This window comes from Pipistrellus hanaki, assembly GCF_964339955.1.
Source record: "Pipistrellus hanaki genome assembly, chromosome: 4".
Taxonomy (NCBI): domain Eukaryota; kingdom Metazoa; phylum Chordata; class Mammalia; order Chiroptera; family Vespertilionidae; genus Pipistrellus; species Pipistrellus hanaki.
The window spans coordinates 92,247,816-92,269,381 of NC_140506.1; positions in this window are offsets into that span (position 1 = coordinate 92,247,816).

A 21,566-nucleotide genomic window follows, 5' to 3' on the forward strand; every position below is an offset into this window, starting at 1 on the left:
TACTTTTTTACTTTCTTCAACCTGATGAGTGTGAAACTGTATGTCTTTTTATTTTCCTCTGATTATGAAGCAGACCAGTAAATGCCAATGGCCACTCAGGTGTGTTTTTTGAGAATTGCATGCAGTGTGTGTGTTTCCATTAACGCTTTGTTTCCTTTGTCCCACGTCATTCCACTGAATTAATATTTCTTCTTCCTGGAATAAATCTTTAAGTAGTTCTTTTCATGAGTGCCTGGAGGTGATAAGACACTCTTCATGTCTTCTGTTTTGTAATGTCACCATTTCCCTCCCGCTCAATATTATGAGACAATTTATCTGGGAATAAAATTTTATGTTGATGGTGATTTTTCCTCACCATTTCAAAGGAATGCTCCAGGTTCTCCTTCCACATCCTGTTGCTGATCATAATTCCCCTGAGTCTGATAGACTTTTCTTTTTAGGTTAAACTATCATGTGTCTCCTCCGGCTTTTAATGTGGACATTGTGCAGTTTTACTGAAATGTGTTTAGGTGAGAATTTATTTGTATCTATTCTGCTGCATTTTCACAGCCACTTTCCACTGGAGCTACACCATTTTTCTTTGATTCTAGAAAATTATCATATATTTTTGTACCAAAACCACGTTTTCATTTTTTCACAAAGTTTTTGTAAATTCCTGATAAGGGGTTCTGAATCTCTAATAAGCTTCTGAAGTTGGGCTCTCAAACCATCTACCCAGATGCTATTTCATGTTTTATGGGGGTTTTTAAGATTCTTCTGTTTCTGCCATGACTCGTTTGGCTCAGTAGATGGAGCATTGGCCTGCAGACTGAAGGGTGCCAGGTTTGATTCCAGGTCAGGACTAATGCCCAGGTTATGGGACCGATCCAGTGTGGGGTGTGCAGGAGGTAGCTGATCAATGATTCTCTCTCATCATTGATGTCTCTGTCTCCTTTTCCCTCTCTCTTCCCCTCTGAACTAAATAAAAAAATATGTTTTTTAAAAAATTCATGTAGAAACCTGTTTGGCTCAGTGGATAGAGAGTCAGCCTATGAACTGAAAGGTCCCAGGTTTGATTCTGGTCAAACACATGTACCTTGGTTCTGGGCACATGCCCAAGTATGGGGTGTGCAAGAGGCAGCTGATCAATGACTCCCTCATCAATGTTTCTAACTCTCTATATCACTCTCTTCCTCTTTGTAAAAAATCAACATATATATATATATATATATATATATATATATATATATATATTTTTTTTTTTTTTAAATTCCTCTGTTTCTGATGTGCTAATATTGAAAATCAAACAAGCTTACATTTAAGCACACTCAGAGAATGGACTTCTGCCCCCTCAAATCCCTTCTAAGCTCATGCCTCTGTCCTCACTATGTCTGACCCCACCTCTGTTCCCACCACCTCTTTCCCTACCACCTCTGTCCCTCTATCCGGAGCCCCTATCCCCCAGTGCCCACACTTGCTCATGCTTCCTGAGCTGGGCCTGGCAGGTCAGCCTCATCAAACCCTCCCATCAGGTCCAGGATGGCTCCATCACGCCCTGTGTCCCTCCAGCTCTGTCTTCAGCACTCACCTCCACACCATGTCCCACACTCACTACAGTGCTGTGTTTATGTCTTTCCTCACCTCCCTGTGGGTTCCAGGAACCCAGGTACCTACTCCATGAACTCCTTCCCCCAAGACCTTGTCCATGCTGGGCAAATCTGGTCAATAATAATTAGAGAGGAGGGGAGAGAGGGAGGAAAGAAGGGAGAGAGGGAGGGTGGAAGGGAGAGAGGAAATAAGGGAGGGAAGAAGAAAGGGAGGGAGAGAGGAAAGGAGGGAGGGACAGAGAGAGGAAAACAAGGGGAATTAAAGAGAAAGAATATAGAAAAGCAGGGAAAGAAAATAAAAAGCAGGGGTAGGGGTGGTGGGGAGGAACAAAGGATGAGGAATGTGTAGGGATGGAGGGAGGGACACTGGGACAAGCAAAAATCCATGAGCTCCCAGAAATGCCATCACATGGAACTGTACCCTGGAAAACCTCTTCACACCCAGACACAGAGAACAGGGACCCCGGAATTCTCAGGGAGGCCACACTGCGCCCTCAGTCAACGCCACGGTGAGTCCATGCCAGCATCTCAATCCACGGTTTGTAGCTGGCTTTTCCAGGTTTAATGGGAATCAGAGGGTGAGCAGGAGGCCATGGGCATAGGCCCCTTACCCTGCCCCACCCTCCTGTGAGAGACACCAGCCTTTAGAGATTCATCCTGTGTCTCTCACTCTAAAGTCAGGAAAGGTGGGTGACGCAGAGGGCATGAGGCCCTCGACACTGTGGTGGGTGAGACAAAGGGTGAGGAGGTTGGGAGGAAGATGTTGGAATTGGGAAATCAGCAGGAGTTTCAATAAGGAAGATGGAGGGTCCCCCATCATGGGAGCCCTGCCTGGCCTCATCTAGGAACCGGGGGGCAAAGGAACACACTTCCAGACCAAAAAATGTAGCTCTTCACCTGGGCATACACCCCAGGGAAGTTGCAATGACCACAGATGTATCCCCAGCTCACAAACCCTACCTGGACCCAGATGCATTTCCAGCTGCATTTTCTCCCTGAGCCTCCCAGAAGGAACCACTGCTGGCGGCTGATTTTGGACACCTGGCCCCAGACCCAGATACTGAATCCCCGATGTGGTAAGACCCCAAGCGTCTGCTCATTCCTATGGCAGCCACAGGTCCCGGTACACCTGCCACCCGTCCCTCCGCACCTGGAGCACAAAGAGACAAGTGCAGCGATGGGTGCTCAAGGCCCTCTCCTGTTTCCTGGCCAAGTCCCTCCCTTTGTAAGGACCAGGACCAGGACCAGGACAGACATCCCTGTGGAGGGAGGTCGGGGTGAGCGGGGGTGGATGCCTCCGGGACCTCGGGACCAGATTACAGGTAAAGGGGTTGGGGCTGTACAGAGCAGGACTAGATTATCTCAGTCGTGAGGTTGGAAATCTCTCCATTAATGATAGACAGTTCTCGGGACGGGAAGACGGACTGCATTCGGCTGCTAGCTTCCATGTCCCAGGACGCACAACTCCCTGCCAGGTGAGAATGTGCTTTGTCTAATCAGAAAAGAACAACCATGATTAACAGAGCATGATTAATATTTCTTATAAGTATAGTGAACCAAAGCATTTTTCTTTGATAAACATTAAAACAAATACAGTTGTTGACATTTTCATGAAATTCACACAATCTGGAGATTAAATATTATAACCTCATTGTTAAGATTAGTTATCACAGACACCCCTTACACTTAATTCATTAACATGTAAGAGTACTCATTTTCCTCAAGAAACCACAGACATCTAAACTTTATTTAGAATTGTGTTATTTTGGCTCATGACAAAGAACCTTTGTCCAGAAAGCATCTTGATCTTGACATGTTTAGGAGAATAAAACGGGGCAGAGAAAACTTATTGTGCTTAGCAGTTATCTTGCAGAAGGCTGGCAGCCTTGAGCACGGCATAGTCTAAACAACCATTAGATCTGGCGTTGGGAGGAACCAAGAACTGGACAGTCAACTCAGCAGAACTGTTTGCAGCAAGCAGAAGTCACCTGCACTGTCTGGGCCACCCTGTCCACCATCCCTCATTCAGGGGCGTGGCTACCAGCAAACCGCCCAACCCCACAAGCAGGACCTTTGCCTAGGGCTCTGAGAAAGCCATCCTTATTATTTTAGGAAGTCACCTATGGCCCAAGTTTGCTAAGAATTTCATCACAAACTGTGGTTGAATATATCAACCAAAATAAGATTATTTTTCCATATCTATCGAGATTATCACATGGTTTTTATCATCTATTTCTGCTCCGTTAATGTGGTATATTGCACTAAATGCTGTTAAACCATGGTGATTCAGACCTTCCTGGCTTTTTTTGTGTGATTGTTTTGCACATTGAATGTTGGTTTTACTTTGGATTTTTTCATTCTATGTGTTTGAATAAAATTTGTTCCTTTATTCCATGTGCTAGTTCTGTGCTCCAGACAGTGTGCCAGGAAGTCGCCTCTCTGTTCCCTGGAAGATCCCTGGGGCCTTGAAGGCTCAATGTAATTCTTCAGGAAGCCATGCTGTGCTGTAACTCTCCCGTGTTGTACTGTATATTTTACTTCTGGGTAGATGTTCACCACCCAGAAGCAGGCCATTCATGATTATTATTCTGGTCTCTCTTCGAGTTCTCCTAAATCACTTTCCGTGCGTTATACTTGCCTCAAAATTGTCCATTTCACCTGAGGGCTAATTTGTTTAAATGGTTGTTTCTACTAACCTCTTCTGATTTTTAAAAATCTCTGCCCAGTCTATGTGTCTGTTCCCCACTTTATTGCAAATATTATCTGTGCATCAGTTTTTCTGCCTGACCAATCTTGCCAGAAGTTTGCCTATTTAATTAGACTTAAGAAACTCACCTTTGCCTTTGCAACCCTGCAATTTCTTTATTATCTAGTCCAGATTCTTCTTTTAGTAATTTTAAATCACCCCTGACTTCCTTCCTTTAGTTGGCCGATCTTTTATTCTCTTCCTTATGCTCTCTCTCGGTTTCCTCTGACATCTTTCTTCGCACTTCCCAACTTCAACAGGACATTTGTACTGAATCCAGAAAGGACTGCTCATCTCCATCCAGGTGCAAGCTCCCATGTCCCTGTGAATGTTGGGATGTGGTATTGTCACCATTGTGAGTCATATGTACTTTTTAATTTTCATTCTGAGATTTTTTTAGAAGAATATTATTTACTTTTCCAAATGTAGGGGGGCTTGTGCCCATTTTTTATATAAGTATGTGAAAGCATAAAATAACAAAGTAGCCTGTTCTCTTCCAATACAAGGCAACTGGAAGTGACCTATGAGAACAGAAAATCAGGCTCAGTATTTGCTGAGGATGTAAGCAAAGGCAGAGAAATACATGTCCAGCATCAGTTACAAAAGATGGGATATAGGATGCCCCTCATAAACTCAGACAGTGAACTTGTTGGCAAGTGGCCTTGTCACATGGTTTTAGCTGTGATCTGCTCCCGTTCAACGTCTATCAAAGTTATATGTGACCATATGTCTACATGTATCAGAGCTTCCCAATCCATGCAACTGAATATCCACACACACACACACACACACACACACACACACACACACACACAGACACGAACATGCACATGCACATGCACATTCATATATGCACATATACCCACACACACATGCAGAAGATGATGCATGGGCACACGTGGAGAAGGACCTTAGGAGGCTCCAGGTTGAGGGAGACCAGCCTGGGGCTGAGAATCCAGTCATAGGTGGCAGTCTGCCTACGGGACCCTGGGCTTCCAGCCTTCTTTCCCAGCATACCCTGGAGCCAGCATGCCATGGATTGGGCACTTCACCTGGCGCCTCTTCTGGCAAAATTGGTAACCTCAGAGGAAAGCTAACCAACTACCAACCAAGACACTGGTAACGTCCCTCAGAGAGGCTGCGGGAACCTCTAGCTGTGGGCCCTGTGTAGTTGGAGCCCAGGTGATGCCAGTAAAGATTCCTACCCATTAGAACACGGTGGGTACCAGGGTGTCTGGGCCTCGGGAAGAGGGATAGTGGAGAGTGGGGAGCCAGTAGGAGGAAGAAGAGGATGGTGGAGTTGGAGCCAGAAAACCTGGGTGTCACAGACTGGCACCCCGGCACTAGGACAGAGGCCTGGCTGTGGTAGGATAGCCACCAGGAGAGGTGCCAGGGAGCAGCACACAGAACTCAGGGGCCTTGGTCAGAGTCCTGGCGGGCACTGTGGAGAGGGGTGTTGCCTGGTATCCGGTCCCAGGTGCTGTCCTCGGTGAGGAGCAAAGCTGTCCTGTGGACACAAAGCTGTGCTGAGGCCTGTGTCTCTCTGCGCAGTAGGGCAGAGTGAGGGAGATTCAGTGTCCTTGTCCGTTTGGTCACAGTTGTTCTGAGGTTTGGTGGGGCCTGAATGGGACAGAAGTGACATGAATGAGGGCCTCCATGAGCCCTCCCTGCTCCGGGCCCTAAGACCTCCACTGTGACACGTGAGGACCCGTGGACACTGGCACAGTGCTGCCCCCACAGCACCCCACCCGCCCTCCCTGTCCAGCTTCCACTGAGGTGTTTCATAACAGGGATGTTAGGTAACAGAAGCTGTGTCCTTTTCCCACCTGCCCTCAGCCTTCCCTATCAGGGCTAGAAATCCTCATCACAGTTCTGGCTTTGATCCTGTCCCTGATGCCCAGCCAGCCCCACCGTCACTCTGGGCATCCATTCCTCTGACTCAGTCCCAGCACCCTGGGCCCACCAATGGCAGCCTGAGGCCAGAAGGACTCCTGCTCAGAGCAGAAGACAGGGCACTGCACACTCTCCCTCCCACACACAACTACTGTTCTGAATGCCCACGTGTTATCTCAGCCTCCTCCTTTTATCTTTTTTTTTTATTAATCCTTACCGGAGGATATTTTTTTCCATTGATTTTTAGAGAGAGTGGAAGGGACATGGGGAGAGAGAGGAGAGAGAAAACCATCAATGTGAGAGACATATCAATTGTTTGCCTCCCGCAGGCACCCCAACAAGGGGCTGGGCATTAAACCTGCAACGCTAGCTCATGCCCTTGACTGGGAATACCCAGGTCTCTTTGCTCTGATCACCCTCAGGAAAACCAGCCAGTGCCCCCTTCTTCTTTTTTTAAATTATTTGCAGAAATACACCATCCTATATAATAAAGAGGTAATGTGCAAATTAACACCCATGCCCTCACAAGATAGCTGCCCACAACCAGGTCATCAGGGGGGTTAGTGAAGGAATACCTAATGACTGAACACGCAGGCTACATGGGCAACCAGGCCAAGAAGGGGGATGGGCAGTTGGGGGCAAACAGGCGGGTGGGGGGGCAGTTAGGGACAACTAGGCCGGCAAGGGGGCAGCAGTGGGGGGGGGGGGGGACCAGGATGCCAGAATGGGCAGTTAGGGTTGATCAGGCCAGCACACAGAGGCAATGAGGAATGATTAAGCTGGCAAGAGGAGGAGAGGTTAGGGGCCACCAGGCAAAGAGGCAGATGAGCAATTAGTAGCTAGTGGTCCAGGATTGTGAGAAGGATGTCTGACTGCTGGTTTAGGCCTAATCTTAAACTGTCAGTTGGACATTCCCGGTGGAGTCCCGAATCGGGAGAGGGTGCAGGCTAGGCTGAGGAGGGACACCCCACCATGCACACAATTTGTGCACCAGGACTCTAGTGTAAATATAAAGATAGGACAGCTTTGTTATTTTCCTTTTTAATTTTGTCCCCACCCCTCAACCTTCTCCCCTTGGACCTCCACCCACGTGTTCTCTATATCTTTGGGTCTGTTTCTATTTTATTTATTTGTTTAATTTTGTTTTAGATTCCACATATGAGTTGCTCATTTCTCAACATCTTTGCAAACATGTGGTGTTATTGTACGTTTTTATTTTCTCCAATCTCATGAGTGTGAAAGTCCTTTTATTTCCCTGGTTATTCCTCTGATTATGAAGGAGGCCAGTCAATGCCAATGGCCACTGAGGTGTGTCTTTTGAGAGTGGCAAGCAGTGTGTTTCTTTTTATTAACACTTTCTTCCCTTTATTCCACACCATTCCTCTGAATTAGTATTTCTTCCTGGAATAAATCCTTAAGTAATTCTTTTCATGAGTGCCTGCAGGTAATAAGACACTAGTCATGTCTTCTGTTTTGTAACATCACTACTTTTTCCTCATTATTGTGAGACAGTTTATCTGGGAATAAAATTTTATGTTGATGGTGATTTTTCCTCGCCACGTCCAAGGAATTGCTCCAGATTCTTGTTCCCCCTCCTATTGCTGACCAGAACTCCCCTGAGTCTGACAGACATTTCTTTTCAGGTTAAACTATCCCTTGTCTCCTCTGGCTTTTAATGTGGACATTGTGCAGTTTTACTGAAATGTGTTGAGGTGAGAATTTATTTCTATTTATTCTACTGAATTTTCAAAGGCACTTTCCACTGAAGGTTCATCATTTTTCTTTGATTCTAGAAAATTCTCAGATATTTTTGTACCAATACCATATTTTAGTTAATCCAGACAGTTTTTATAAGTTCCTATTAATGGGTTCTGAATCTCTAAGAAGCCTCTGCAGTTGGAGGCTTTCAAACCATCTACCCAAATGCTCTTTCATGTTTTATGGGTTGTTGTTTTTTAAGAATCCTCCGTTTCTGATCTGACTGATTTGGCTCAGTGGAGAGAGCATTGGCCTGCAGACTGAAGGGTCCAAGGATTGATTCCCAGTCATGGTACATGCTCAGGTGGCGGGCTCAGTCCCCAGTGTGGGGCAATCAGGAGGCAGTTGATCAATGATTCTCTCTCTCTACCTCTCCTCCTTTCTGAAATCACTAAAAACAGATATTTTCAAAGATTCCTCTGTTTCTGATATGCTGATGCTGAAAACCAAAGAAGCCGACATTCAAGCACACTCAGAGAATGGCCCTCCGCCACCTCAACTCACTTCTAAGCTCATGCCTCTGTCCCCACCACTTCTATCCCTCTGTCTGCAGCTCCTTCTCCATAATGCCCACCCTTGCTCATGGTTCCTAAGCTGAGCCTGGCAGCTCAGCCCCATCAAACCCTCCGGAAGGTCCAGGCTAGGTCACACCCTGTGTCCCTCTATCTCTGTCTTCAGCACTCACCTCCACACCATGTCCCACACTCACTGCAGTGCTGTGTTTATGTCTGTCCTCACCTTCCTGTGGATTCCAGGAGCCCAGGAACCCACTCATTGAACTCCATCCCCTGAGGCCTTGTCCATGCCTGGCACATTTGATCAAGGATTGCTGGGAACCAAGATCAATGGTTATTGTTATAAATGCAAGAAGTCAGGTCAGAAGGCTGAATGGAGCTGTTAGATATTCACAGGGATGAATATCTGCATGGTATTACCTACTACTGACTCAATGGCCTAAAGCAAACTCCTCCAGCTTGATAGTCTTACTCTTTACCAATCATCACCTTTGATATGTCTGTGTGCATTCCTAAAAGGCAATTATGTGTTGTAGTAAATAAAAGCAGATGGGAACAGAGACTCAGTGAAATTTTGTTCCTTCTACCAAGGTCACGAGTGTCTTCCCTCATAATTTCTAAATTTATATTTCTTGACTCGTGTGGCTAATTTGCACATTGGCTCTTTCTTTCACTCTTTGAACCCGAGGCCATATGGGCCATAACTTCACAAAGGATAATTAAGGGAGGGAGGGCTGGGAGGAGGGAAATCGGAGAGAGAGAGAAGAACACAGAAGAGAAGAAAGAGAAAATAGAAAGCAGGGAAAGAAGAGGAGAAGGAAGAAAGGAAGAGGAAAGTGAAGGGATGAAGGGAGAGTCAGAGAGACAAACATAAGCCTCATGAGCCCCCAGAGATATCACATGGAACTGTATCCCGGGAAACCTCCTGACACCGAAACACGGAGACCTGAGACCCAGGGACCTCTCAGGGAGGCCCCGTTACATCCTCAATCAATGCCACGATGAATCCATGCCACCATCATCTCAGGCCATGGTTTGGAGCTAGCTTTTCCAAGTATAATGGGAATCAGAGGGCGCGAAGCAGGGCATGGGCCCTTATCCAGGCCCACCCTCTTGTGACAGACACCGGCCTTCAGAGCATATTACTGTGTCAGCCACTCTAAAGTCAGGAAAAGTGGGTGATCCAGAGTGCAGGAGGCCCTTGACACTATGGAGGGTGAGACCAAAGGTGAGTAGGTTGGGAGGACAATGTTGGAATTGGGAAAGAAGCAGGGGTGTCAATAAGAAAGATGGAGGATTCCCCATCAGGGGAACCCTTCCTGGCCTCATCTAGGATCCAGGCGGTGAAGGAACACACTTCTGAATCCAAGAAATGTAGCTCATCACCGAGCATACTCCCGAGGGAAGTCACGATAACCACAGATGTATCCTCAGCTCACAATCCATACCTTGACCAAGGTGCATTTCTAGCTGCACACCAGGGGCCCCCGGAGTCACAGGGTGGGGAGAGGCAAGACTCAGTGAACCTCTGCACAAGGGCTTCTGCATGGAGCTTCTGAGTCCATATTACTCTGTGCCGGGGTGGACGGAGGACAGAGGACAAGGACAGGGGGAACTCACCTGCAAGGAGTCCTGGCCCTCACTCACAGCACACAGCATGTCCTCCTTGATGATCTTCCCAGTGTTATTGGAAGAGTTCTGGTAGTGCTGGTTACAGACCCTGTTCCCCACAATGGGAACCATCATCTGCAGCTTGTTTAGCCAGGACAGTGGAGCTGTAGGGAGGGGCTGGCTGAGAACCAGGGCTGGTCCATGTTTCTGCTCTTTCCCAACAACCAGGTACTCCTTCCTCTTCTCTGAAACACCCCGGCCTTCAGCAGAAGTCACAGGGAGTCCCTCTGTGGGCCCTGACCCATGGGTCTAGATGCAGCTACACCTGGTCCTGGGACTTTGCCTCCTAGCAGCCACTAATCCCATTCAGTTCAGGACATAGCACTTCATCAGCCAGAGTCTGGTATCCACATGCCAGAGGGTAGGCACTGAGGAGAGAGTGCTATCCCAGGATTTTTCTCCATGTGATATCACCACGGGCCCTGCCTGTCGCTCCCAGACTGACTCAAGAGGAAAATCGAGTTCGAAACACCCACACAGCACATGGGAAGGAGCCAGGCAGAGCCACGGGAGGACCTATTGGCCTGGCACAATAAAGACCTGTGTCCTCAGTGTCCATGAACATGATCATAAAACTTCAGGTCTTCACACATTTGGGCTCAAAAGGAAATCCCCTCTCTAATAACCAAATTTCGATTTTGCACATGACCCAGAAATTCTACTCTGAGTCTATAGCCCAAGGAATTGAAAACAGGGATCGAGGATGGTGACAGAGTAGGTGTAAGGTATACTCACTTCCTCCCAGGACCAAATCAGAATTATAACTACATCATAGACAATCAACCTGAATAACCAACTGAAGTCTGGCTGAAAGGAAGTCTTATCATTAAGGATGCATGGAGATGGGTAGGGAAGTTAGAGACACAGAAAGGTCTGGCATTGAGAGTTAGGAGGGACACCTCAGCTGCAAAGGTCCCCTGTAAGAGGGGAGTGGTCTCCACCCCCTCCTGAGCTCCCCACCTGGAACACCAGTGCCTGGAAAAGGAGCTATAAAACATCTGGTTGTGAACATCAATGGGGACTGCACTTGCCAGAGTGAGACAGGAAGACTGCTAGGAACCCAGATGCCCTATGCAAGGGCCAGTGCACAAACATCTACTTTGCAGGTACTTAACCTGGGCTGTAGCGGCCTGGAACGGACAGGAGTCATACAGGAAGAGATTGGGTTGTATGGCTTTGGGGTGAGCACTGGAGGGGCAGCCTCCATTATCCAAGGCTGAGTCCTTCTCCCACACTGCCCACAGATGCCATCTCTCTGGCGTTGAACACTCCACTCCATAGGGCATCAGTCTGGGAAAAGGTACTTGACCACCTCCCCCCTCCAGGCTCCCAGTGGTCTTGCCCTACGAAGCTCCTGCCCTGCAGGGGAGTCTGCTAGCTACAACCAGCCTGGACCCCAATAGCCTTTCTCAGAAGGCTCACAAGAAGGCCTAGCAGACTCCATGTATGTTGGAGACACACAGGAGGAGACTGAGTTCCGTGTATCTTAGCCAAGAGCAATTTTCCCAAAGCCCTCCAACTAGCTCCACTGTGCTGAACCTTCCCTCCTCACTGCCAAATCCTAATGTGCTTAGCCTGATGAATTCTACTAGCTTCATCCTGACGACTCCCTAAGACCCTACCCCACTGCTAAGATATGAAGAACTGAGTTGGTGCTGGGTGGTGGGTGGTGGTGGTGGGTGGTGGGTGGTAGGTGGTGAATGGCCTTGGTGTTCCCTAAGGCTTCTGTTGAGTGGTGTCAGACCGAGCACTGGTGCTGAATTTGAATCTTTATCAAACTGATGAACACCACTCGCCCCAACCCAATGACTCATAGAGAAACTACCTCATGCAACTCAACTACAACAGCGGGACTCACCTTACCCACACAAGGGACATTCCTGGGACAACAGCTTAGCTGGAGGCTCTTACAGTGGTAGAGCCAAGGGCAACTGTCAGGCAGAGGCAGATGTTGGGGTGCTTTGGGCCTTTTGTGTCCTGACATAGGTCTAGTATCACTGTGAATCAGTCTCAGTATGCAGCTTGGCCCCTCCCATGTGCACCCAGGCCTAGCAGAGGGAGCCAGCAACTGTGGAGCCTTCTGTAGCTTCTAACAGGTAGCCCAGGATTGGTCACAGGCAGGGTCTGACATTGACCTGCATCAGAGTGCCTCCCCAGAGGCCCCACAACCAGCCCACAGCAGAGTACAACCCAACTAGCTTCACAAGTGGCACACTCAAAGGGAGATCTCTGCAGGCTCCCGACCCTGCTGGGCACATTCTGCTACATGGAATCAGTCCACTCGCAGGAGCTCATACGGTGTGACTGGGGTCAATACTCACAGCCTGTCAACTTGAGGGTCAACCCTACCTACCACAAGCCAACAACAATCAAGACTCAACTACAACAGCAGGTTTCACGCAATCCACATCAAGGGCATTCCTGGGTCTCCTAGCCTAGGGAATCAGGGAAAATGCACCACGCAGCTCCTAAAGACATGTACACCAAAAGGCCACCCTACCAAGATTGGGGGACACAGCAGATCTAACTACACAGAGAAACACATACACAGAGTTGGCCAAAATGGGGAAACAAAGAAGCATGCCCCAAATGAAAGAACAGGAGAAATCCCTAGGGAAAGAACTAAATTAAATGGCAACAAGCAATCTACCAGATACAGAGTTCAAAACAATGGTTCTAAGGATGCTCAAGGAAAATAGGGGAAGGGTTTATGAACTCAGTGAGGACTGCAATAAGAAGACAGTAAGCATTTAAAAAAGGGGCATAGAAACCATAAGAGAACACATGGTCGGAAATGAAAGATATGAGATCTGAAATGAATACACTGGAAGGAATAAGAGTAGATTAGATAAAGCACAAAATCAAATCTGCAATTTAAATGGAAAACTGGCAGAAACACATAATCAGAGAGTTGAAAAAAAAAAGAATTTAAAATGAGGACAGCTTAAGGGATCCCTGGGACAGCAGTCAACACCCGGTGGTCTGTGGACCAGTGGGGTCCAGAAAGGTTAGTGACCTCTACTCTGAGAGAACATAAAGCAAAAGTTGACATATGTTTATGAGTAGGCGAAATACAGAGTTCATTCTTGCCATATTATTTATTAATTATTACGCAATTCTTCACATGAACAACTATAAACCTATTATTGCCACACCCTATATGTACAATGAAATAAATACTGAGCCATAAAAAAAGAAATCTTGTCATTGTGCTAAGTGAAATAATTCAGTCAGAGAAAGACAAATACCACATGATTTCACCTCTGTGTGGAATCTAAAGAATCAAATAAACAAACAGAAGAGAGACAGGCTCATAGAAACAGGAACAGACTGATGGTTGTCAGAGAAGGTCAGGAGCTGGGGGCGTCTAGGGGACTGAATGGAAAAGGGGAGGGGATTAAAAAAAGAAATGGGTAGGTACAAAGCAGTCACAGGGAATGTGAGTGCAGATTAGGGTATATAGTCACTAATACTGTCACAGCCATGTATGCTGCCAGGTAGCTATGGAACTATGAGGGGAGGGGCGACACTTTGTAAAGTATATGACTGTCCAACCACTGTGCGTACACCTGAAAGTAATACAAAATAATACTGACTACAAACTGCAATGGGAACATGTTTTAAACGACTAGAGAACAGGTGCTCTGGTGGTGCTTGAACACACAAGTTCACAGCAGCATGGTTGACAACAGCCAGAGGCGGCACCTGCCTCTCAGGCAGGCATGGACCATAAAACGCTCCCTCCAAACAATGGAGGTTACGGGGCCACAAAGAGAAAAGCAGTTCTGACACAGGTTACAGCATGGCTGGGCCTAGAAGGCGTCATGCTAGGAGAAAAAAGACAAACACCAAGGCCACATGTTGCAGGCTTCACATGCATATGAAGCATCCAGAACAGGTGAATGCACATAAGTAGAAAGCAGCTCCGTGGTGGCCATTGTTATACAAATTTTGCCAGAGTAAAAACTTGGAGGGTTCCCTCAAATTTTGGAGAATAAAGTATTTTCCACAAAGCCACAACCACACCTTCAGTGGCTGCCCTGTGCCTCCCTCCGCACACACCCAGCAGGTCCCCTTGAGCCTCACCTCCGAGGCTGCTGTAACTCCAGCTGCTCACCCAGCCCATCTTCCTCTCAGGGAACTTCAGCGAGGCAGGTGGCAGGTGGGCCAGGCTGATGTGCTCAGACAGTGTCACAGGGGCCTCCAGTTTCAGCAGGATGATGTCCGCGCCCCCCTCTGCAGACAGGCTCTGGTTGAACTTGGGGTGGCGGACGACCTTACTCACATTTGTCAGGGTGTCATGGTCATAGATTCTCAGCTGCTCAACTTGAACCCTGAGGCCATAAGCCTCCACGTCATCCCTGGGGGAAGGACAAGGATATTCTCGGAGGAGCCTCCGGGGCAGGGCCAGTGGGGGCACAGCAGCAGGAGTGGGGCTCCCTGATAGTGGCTTTCCCCTGGCCGAGGGCCATGCACACAGTCCACCACCCATCACCCTTCGGTGTGTTTCCCACCCTACCCCTGCTGAGAGCCTCAGGCTGCATGTCTCACCACTGGATGCAGTGTGCTATGGTAAGACCCACTGGGGGTGGATGAGGGATCCCCCACACAGGTGCTGCCACAGCTCCAGCTTCTCATTGTACCATCGCACGCTGACCTGCCAAGGACATCTGCCAGAGGGGGCATTGTGCACACCCATGGTGCCACTCGGCCTCCTCCCTGAGCCGGGACCTGGGAACAAAGGGGACAGGAAAAGCCATCTTAGAACCCAGCAGGACCTCTTGCACTCAGTCTCCCCCAGGAGGAACCAAGGAGTCCTGCCCTGAGTTGATGCTGAGGGGCCTGGGCAGCCTGAGCAGAAGATGGGGACAGGGAGTGAGTACTCACCTGGCAACAAGGTCATGAAGCTCCCCAGGCCTGGGAGGCTCAGGAACAGCAGCCACAGCATCTGCGGGGATGGCAGCCATCTGGCTGAGACTTCTAGGGCCTCGGGACCCATGTGTGGATGGAGAAGCAGGGGTGCACTCAGAATCATCCTCATTTTGAGAGACTATCCTTAGGACCCTCTTTGCACCCTTTCTTCCCCTGCACAGGAAGGTGTAGGTTGGGGCTCCCTGGCTAGGCCATGGCAGAGAGAGCCTCTTCTCTCTCTGGACCACCCCAGGTCGGGGGATCAGTCAGCAGGCATCAAGGAGCTGCTGCTGGGATGAAACCAAGATGGCGTCCTAGGTGAACAACTGGGCTGCCATATGCACAACAATTTAAAAAAATTAAAACTAATACAAAGGACATCTATCACCCGAAACCATGGGAAGGCTGGCTGAAAGAGAAGGGAGTGCAAGCGCTGAAAAGCTAAAGAGCCTAGAAACTGAGGCTAGCGAATCGGGCTGGTGGCAGTACGGGATGGTGGCGTTTGAATGGGCGCCTAGCGAGGCTTTTCTTTTCAACCCAAAAGGAAACAAGCTCTCTATCATTTTGATTTCAGATTCTGGGGTCATGTGGGGGACCCAGACACCCAAGGGGAGAAGGTAGTCTGTTGGCCATCAGGTCCAAATTGAGGGCTACTCTTGCAGAGGTGCAAGCAGCAATCATTGTTTACTGCTCTGGATCGCAGGGAAGCTTGGACTTGGAAACACCAAAGGGCAGGGACTGCTGATGGCAGTCATTGCTGTTAGCCACACCCCAACCTAGTGCCATCCTGAGACCCCACCCCAACTGGAGGCCCCAGCTTACTCTGTGACCCTCCCCTGAGGCCCCACCCACACATTCTATATACCTGCTCAGGCACCTCAAAGGTACTTTTACATATGAATGGCCTGTATTAAGACCACTTAACCAGATATAAACTGCAGCTCCACCAACAAAGCCACTAAGTCCCAAGCAAACAGAAGAAAACTGTAGTTCTCCCTGTAGCTCCTGCAGGGTGGCTTCAGACAGTACCTGAACTGAATCCCATTGGAGATCCAGAAGCCAGTGTTCCCAGTGGTCAATTTCAACCACTCACACCCATAAGTAACACATTCGGGAGACGGACACAGTGAGCACCAAAGCCCCACTGAAACAAACCTTTTCTCCAGCGCAGCAGTTCTTCCTTTATAGATACAGTAGGTCCTCACAGACAATTGGCCTGGAGATCAATTCCTCCCAGAGTACCAACAGCAAGCAAGGCTTAATTAGACCAAGACTTAACCCAGAGCCCACAAAGGGATATACCAAAAGAGACCACCCCAGGTGATTGGCGAAGCTGATAGGTCACCTACCACACAAAGCCACTCCATCAACACAGGGAGGAGACACAGAAACATGTCACGAATGGGAGAGATGGAGGACAGTAAACTACTGGACGACACAGAGTTCAGAATCACATTTATAAGATTATTCAAGAATCTTCTAAAAGCTTTGAGAAACTTGATGAGACCTCCAAGAAGCTTGGTGAGACCCTCAAGGACCTTAAAGAGAATACCAAAAAAAAAAAAAAAAAAGGAAAAGGAACAGGCAGAAATTAAGCATAATATCTCTGAAATAAAGAATATACAGAAACTCAACTATAGATCAACGTATCCCAAGAATCAAACCAAAGATCAGGAATATAAGGAAAATAAAATCACCCAACCAGAGAGGCAGGAAGAAAGAAGAATCCAAAAGTGTGAGGATAGTGTAAGGAGACTCCGGGACTGCTTAAAATGTACCAACATCCAGATTTTTGGGGTGCCAGAGGAAAGCGAGCAGAATATTGAAGGACTATTGAAAGAAATAATGATAGAAAACTTACCCTACCTAGTAAAAGAAATACACTTACAAGTTCTGGAAGCATACAGAACCCCAAAGAAGAGGAATCCAAAGATGAACACACCAAGACACATCATAATTAAAATGCCAAGGGCAAAAGACAAAGAGAGGATCTTACAAGCAGAGAGAGAAAAACTACTAGTTACCTATAAGGGAGTACCCATTTGACTGTCAGCTGATTTCTCAATGGAAACTATGCAGGCCAGAAGGGAGTGGCAAGAAATATTCAAAACGATGAACAACAAAAACCTACAATCAAGATTACTCTACCCAAAAAAGGTATCATTCAGAATTGAAGGTCAGATAAAGAGTTTCATAGACAAGAAAAAGTTAAAGGAGTTCACCAACACCAAACCAGGATTACATGAAATGCTGAAGGGTATTCTTTAAGGAGAGGGAGAAGAAGAAGAAAAATAAAGGTAAAAATTATGAACAACAAAAAGACATCAAAGACATACCTACCAACAAGTGAATCTAAAAATCAAGTGAATAAAAAATCTGAAGAACAAAATGGACTGGTGAACATAATAGAATCAGGGACATAGAAAGGGATTGGACTAACAATTCTCAGGGGGAAGGGTGTCTGAGGGGATAGGGAAGAGATTGGACAAAAATCTTACACCTATGGATGAAGACAGAGGCGGGGGTAAGGGCATGGGGTGGAATTGGAATCAGATAGAGGGGAACCAAGGGGGAAGAGGGGGGAAAGAGGAAAACCTGTAATAGTCTGAACAATATATATACATACATATATATATATATATATATATATATATATATATATATATATATATATTTTTTTTTTTTTTAAAGGGAACTGCAGCTGTGACCTGGCTCTGCCACTTTCACGCCTTCCCCCTGGCTGTCAATGCGCAGCAGCCCCTTCTGGCTGCAGGGATCTAATCCACAAACCCAACCAGGCAGCGGCATGATCAAAGACAACGTGCCAAGAGGAGAGGTTTGCTGGCAGAAGACCAGGAGTGGGTCCAGGCAGGCGGCCCAGGCAGGCAGAGCCTTAGAGCTGCTGCTGGGCCCCTTGAGCCATGGTGCAGCCCCTGAATCTGCAGAGCCATATGAGGCAGCATGGAGCACGCTGTCTGACTACAGCATGCCCTCTGTCTGGCACATGGCCTGTGGCCACCCTCACTGCCCCCAGCGGAAGCAACCTACACTGCCCTTGCTGGAGGCGCACAGGTGCTGCTCTGAGACAGACTTTAATGGGGACACATCAGAGAGAGGCACCTGAAGGCAGGTGGACAAAGCAGAGCTGGGCAGAGGGCGAGGCTGGAGCACAATGCAGGCTGATTGGAGACCCTGTCCGCGCCCCCACAGGATACAAGGTAAACCTCTGCCTCTTTTTGCACAGCCCAGAGGGACCTGATGGGGCGAGCAAGCTAGAGAAGCTGCCAGGCCTCCCAGCCGCTGCCATCAAGTCTCCCCTTGAGGGGACCTGGCCCACCTCAGTGACCGGCAGGGCCCACCACAGTCTGCCTCGTATGCTAAGGACATGGCCGCAGGACCACCCAGGAGTCCCTTCCCAGGAACCTGGGAAGGAGAGGCTCAGGGCACAACTGAGGCTGACAGGCCCCACACTGTCCACCGAGACCTCCACCCATTGCTCCCAACTGGGACTCTGGGGCTCACCTGGAAGCAGGACCCAGACACCCATCGCTGAGGGGCTGAGCTCTGAGCCCAGGGACTCCTCAGGCCGGGGGCTGCACGTGTCCACCTGCCATCACATGGACGAGGGGCAGAAGAGTCACCCATGGCCCTCCCCGTCCTTGCCCCCTATTGGGACACAGCAGCCCTGCCTCTGCCTGGCAGTCAGTGTCATTGTCCCACCAAGATGGTGGCATGGCTGGCTCCCTATCCCCAGACACAGGAGTTCCATGTCCCCAGACACCAGCGGCACTTCCATGTCAGGAACATTCCTCAGGGCCAGCTACCTTTATAGCCATCGTTTCTTCTGCCCCTGTGACGCCAGTGCAGCGTGGCCCTGCAGCGGTGCCGTGTCCAGCACTGGGAGCACTCAGAGCCACAGCATCTGTGTGGCCGGTGTCCCAGGCCGGAGGGCACTGGGAGGTGTGAAGCTCGCTCCATCTTGCCCTGAGAGGTCAGAGGCCCTCACAGCCTGTGGTTGGATGGGGTGCCCCTGGTTGCTGGGTCCTAAAGCTTTCCTGTGCCAGCCCCTGGCCTCCTCAGGAGGCTCCCCATCAGGAGCACACAGCCTGGTGGGCTGGAACGTCACCAATGAGGTAGGTCAGTGTGGACCAGTGAGGTCCCTCACACTTGACCTCACTGAGAAACAGATGCCTAGGGAAATGGGTCACATGAAGTCAGGGTGGAGGAGTGGAGGCCCTAAACCAGTAATGGGTGTCCTTGAAGGAAAAGGGAGGATGAGGAGAGACTCAGGGAGTGGTAAGATGGGGAGTAGGGGGTCCAGTAGTTCCTCAGCAAGTCAAGGGTCCCGGCACCAATAAAAGTGGAGGAGGCAGTGGATTGTGGAAGTGTGACCCCAGAAAAACTTGGCTGAGGGTTTCTGTACTCCAGCCAGGGAGAGAATGAATTTATGTTGTTTAAGCCTGTGCGTGCGCGCGCGCGCGCACACACACACACACACACACACACACACACGGACACACACATATCCTGGGCTTTCACTGCCACTTTAAGACCTCACAAGTGGGCGAGCTTGACAGTGACTGAGGTGTGACCAACAATGTGAAGGGCATGGCCCTGCCTGGCATTTCCATTTTAAGCCTGAGGGTGTCTCCTGTCACCTCAGACAAAGGGAAGAGGCCAACGCCCTCCCAAGGGTCCCCATGGGCATTGACCTGGCCTATAGGGTCTATTTTGGGGGACACAGCACTGTTGGCTGAGTGTCCCCCATACCTGCAGGCCCAGGGCTAAGTTAGAACAGATTTCAGAGACCACAGGCAACACACCTCCTGTCCATCTCCAGCCTAGTCATCTGGCGCTGCCCACCTTGCTTTACTGCTCAGCCCAGTGAGCCAGTTGCTCAGGTGCTGATTCCAGGCAAGTGAGGGAAGGGGGAGATTGTCCAGAGCCCACCCTCCTGAGAGAGAGCCCAGTGTGGCCACGTGGTGGACATTCCTGCAGACAGGGCCCCAGGCCCAGGTGTGTCTCACTCCAGCCTTCCCTCCACACCAAGTCCCAGATCCTCTCCCTCCTGGGAGCGCTGGCCTCTGAGTCACTCACCCTCATTCTTAACCCTGGAAACACTGAGATCTGACTACACCCTCACCCATAGGGGAAGCCCTACAGAGTCACATCCCCCAGGGCCCAATGGCACTGCAGGCAGCTCACACCCCACCTGGCGGGCAGAAGGGAACTGGATGTGTGTGGACATCCTGGCAGCCGCCCATCCACAGGCCCGTGGACAGGGCAGTCACTTAGGCAGAACGTGTGCTGGAACCCGAGGGCCAGGGCACAGCGCCAAACTGAGCTGGGTCAGCCCATCCTCTCTCCCTGGGTGTAGTAGATCCCCAAGGGGGCCATCTACAAGGTGGTGCCTTCCAGCAAAGTCCTTTGCCTCACTTTCTCAGAAAAAAGGAGTTCCTGGAAAGCTCCTGGGGCCCAGGAAACCCAGACTTCAGTCTCGGGCACATGGGGCATGCAGCTCCTGCTTCTTCTGCCCCAGAGCTCCCACTCTCCCTAACTGGAAGGCAGCTGTCCCCAAAGAACAGAGTCAAAAAGGGGAGAGAAGGACTTGTCCACCCTGGCTTCTGGGGGCAGGTCCTGGGCACTGGGCAGGGATTGAAGGCTCCACCACATTTTAGAATCAGGCTGGGGACTGGCCTGTGGCTGCAGGGAATGGAGCCCCCTCACCCAGCATACTGGCGGCCTCAGGCTCCCCAGGTTCTTCTGGGTCCTGGCCCCAACCTGTAGGTGCAGGCACCCACCCCAGCCGGGAACCAGCTGTGCCCCCCAAATCCTAACTCATAAGCAACTGCACATCACTGCCTGTGGTAGGACAGGTTGCACAACCCCTTCTCACTCCTCCATCTGTGAGAGAATGTCCTCTGTCAACTGGGAGCCCCTCCCACCCCCTAGGAGAAAGGATGGGCTTTGAGGAGCCTGAGAGGATGGTGCACTGCAATGCTTCTCCAGCAGGGGTGCCAGCGCTGGAAGAGCAGCCTCTGGGAGGATGGGTCCCCATCTCCATCCTCCTCTCTGGCAGCCTCCATCCAACCAGTATCAGGATGCCAAGGGAGGCTGAGGACAGGGGCAGGAAGAGGGAAAACAGGGCTTGTTTCAGGCCCCTGCAGGTTCTCCTGCTCAGTAAAAGCTCAGAATGGGAGACTGAGGTTCTGCATATAAATGGAACTGGACCTCATTACGTCCAATGCGTTGATCAAATTGGAAAATGAGGATTTGGCCGCCACCGGGTCAGCCAGAGCAGTGGTAACCATGGAAAACTATGCTTCCTTTTTTCATGCTGCCAAGTCCAAGTCCTTCAGCATCCATTCTACACTGACCAGGATGGAAGGCGGAAGAGGGAAGGTGTGGGCTGCTCTGGGAGCAACCTTCCGGGCTGTGGTCTCCAGCCCCAGACAGTACACTCCTCCTCCTCCCCAGCCAAGAGAG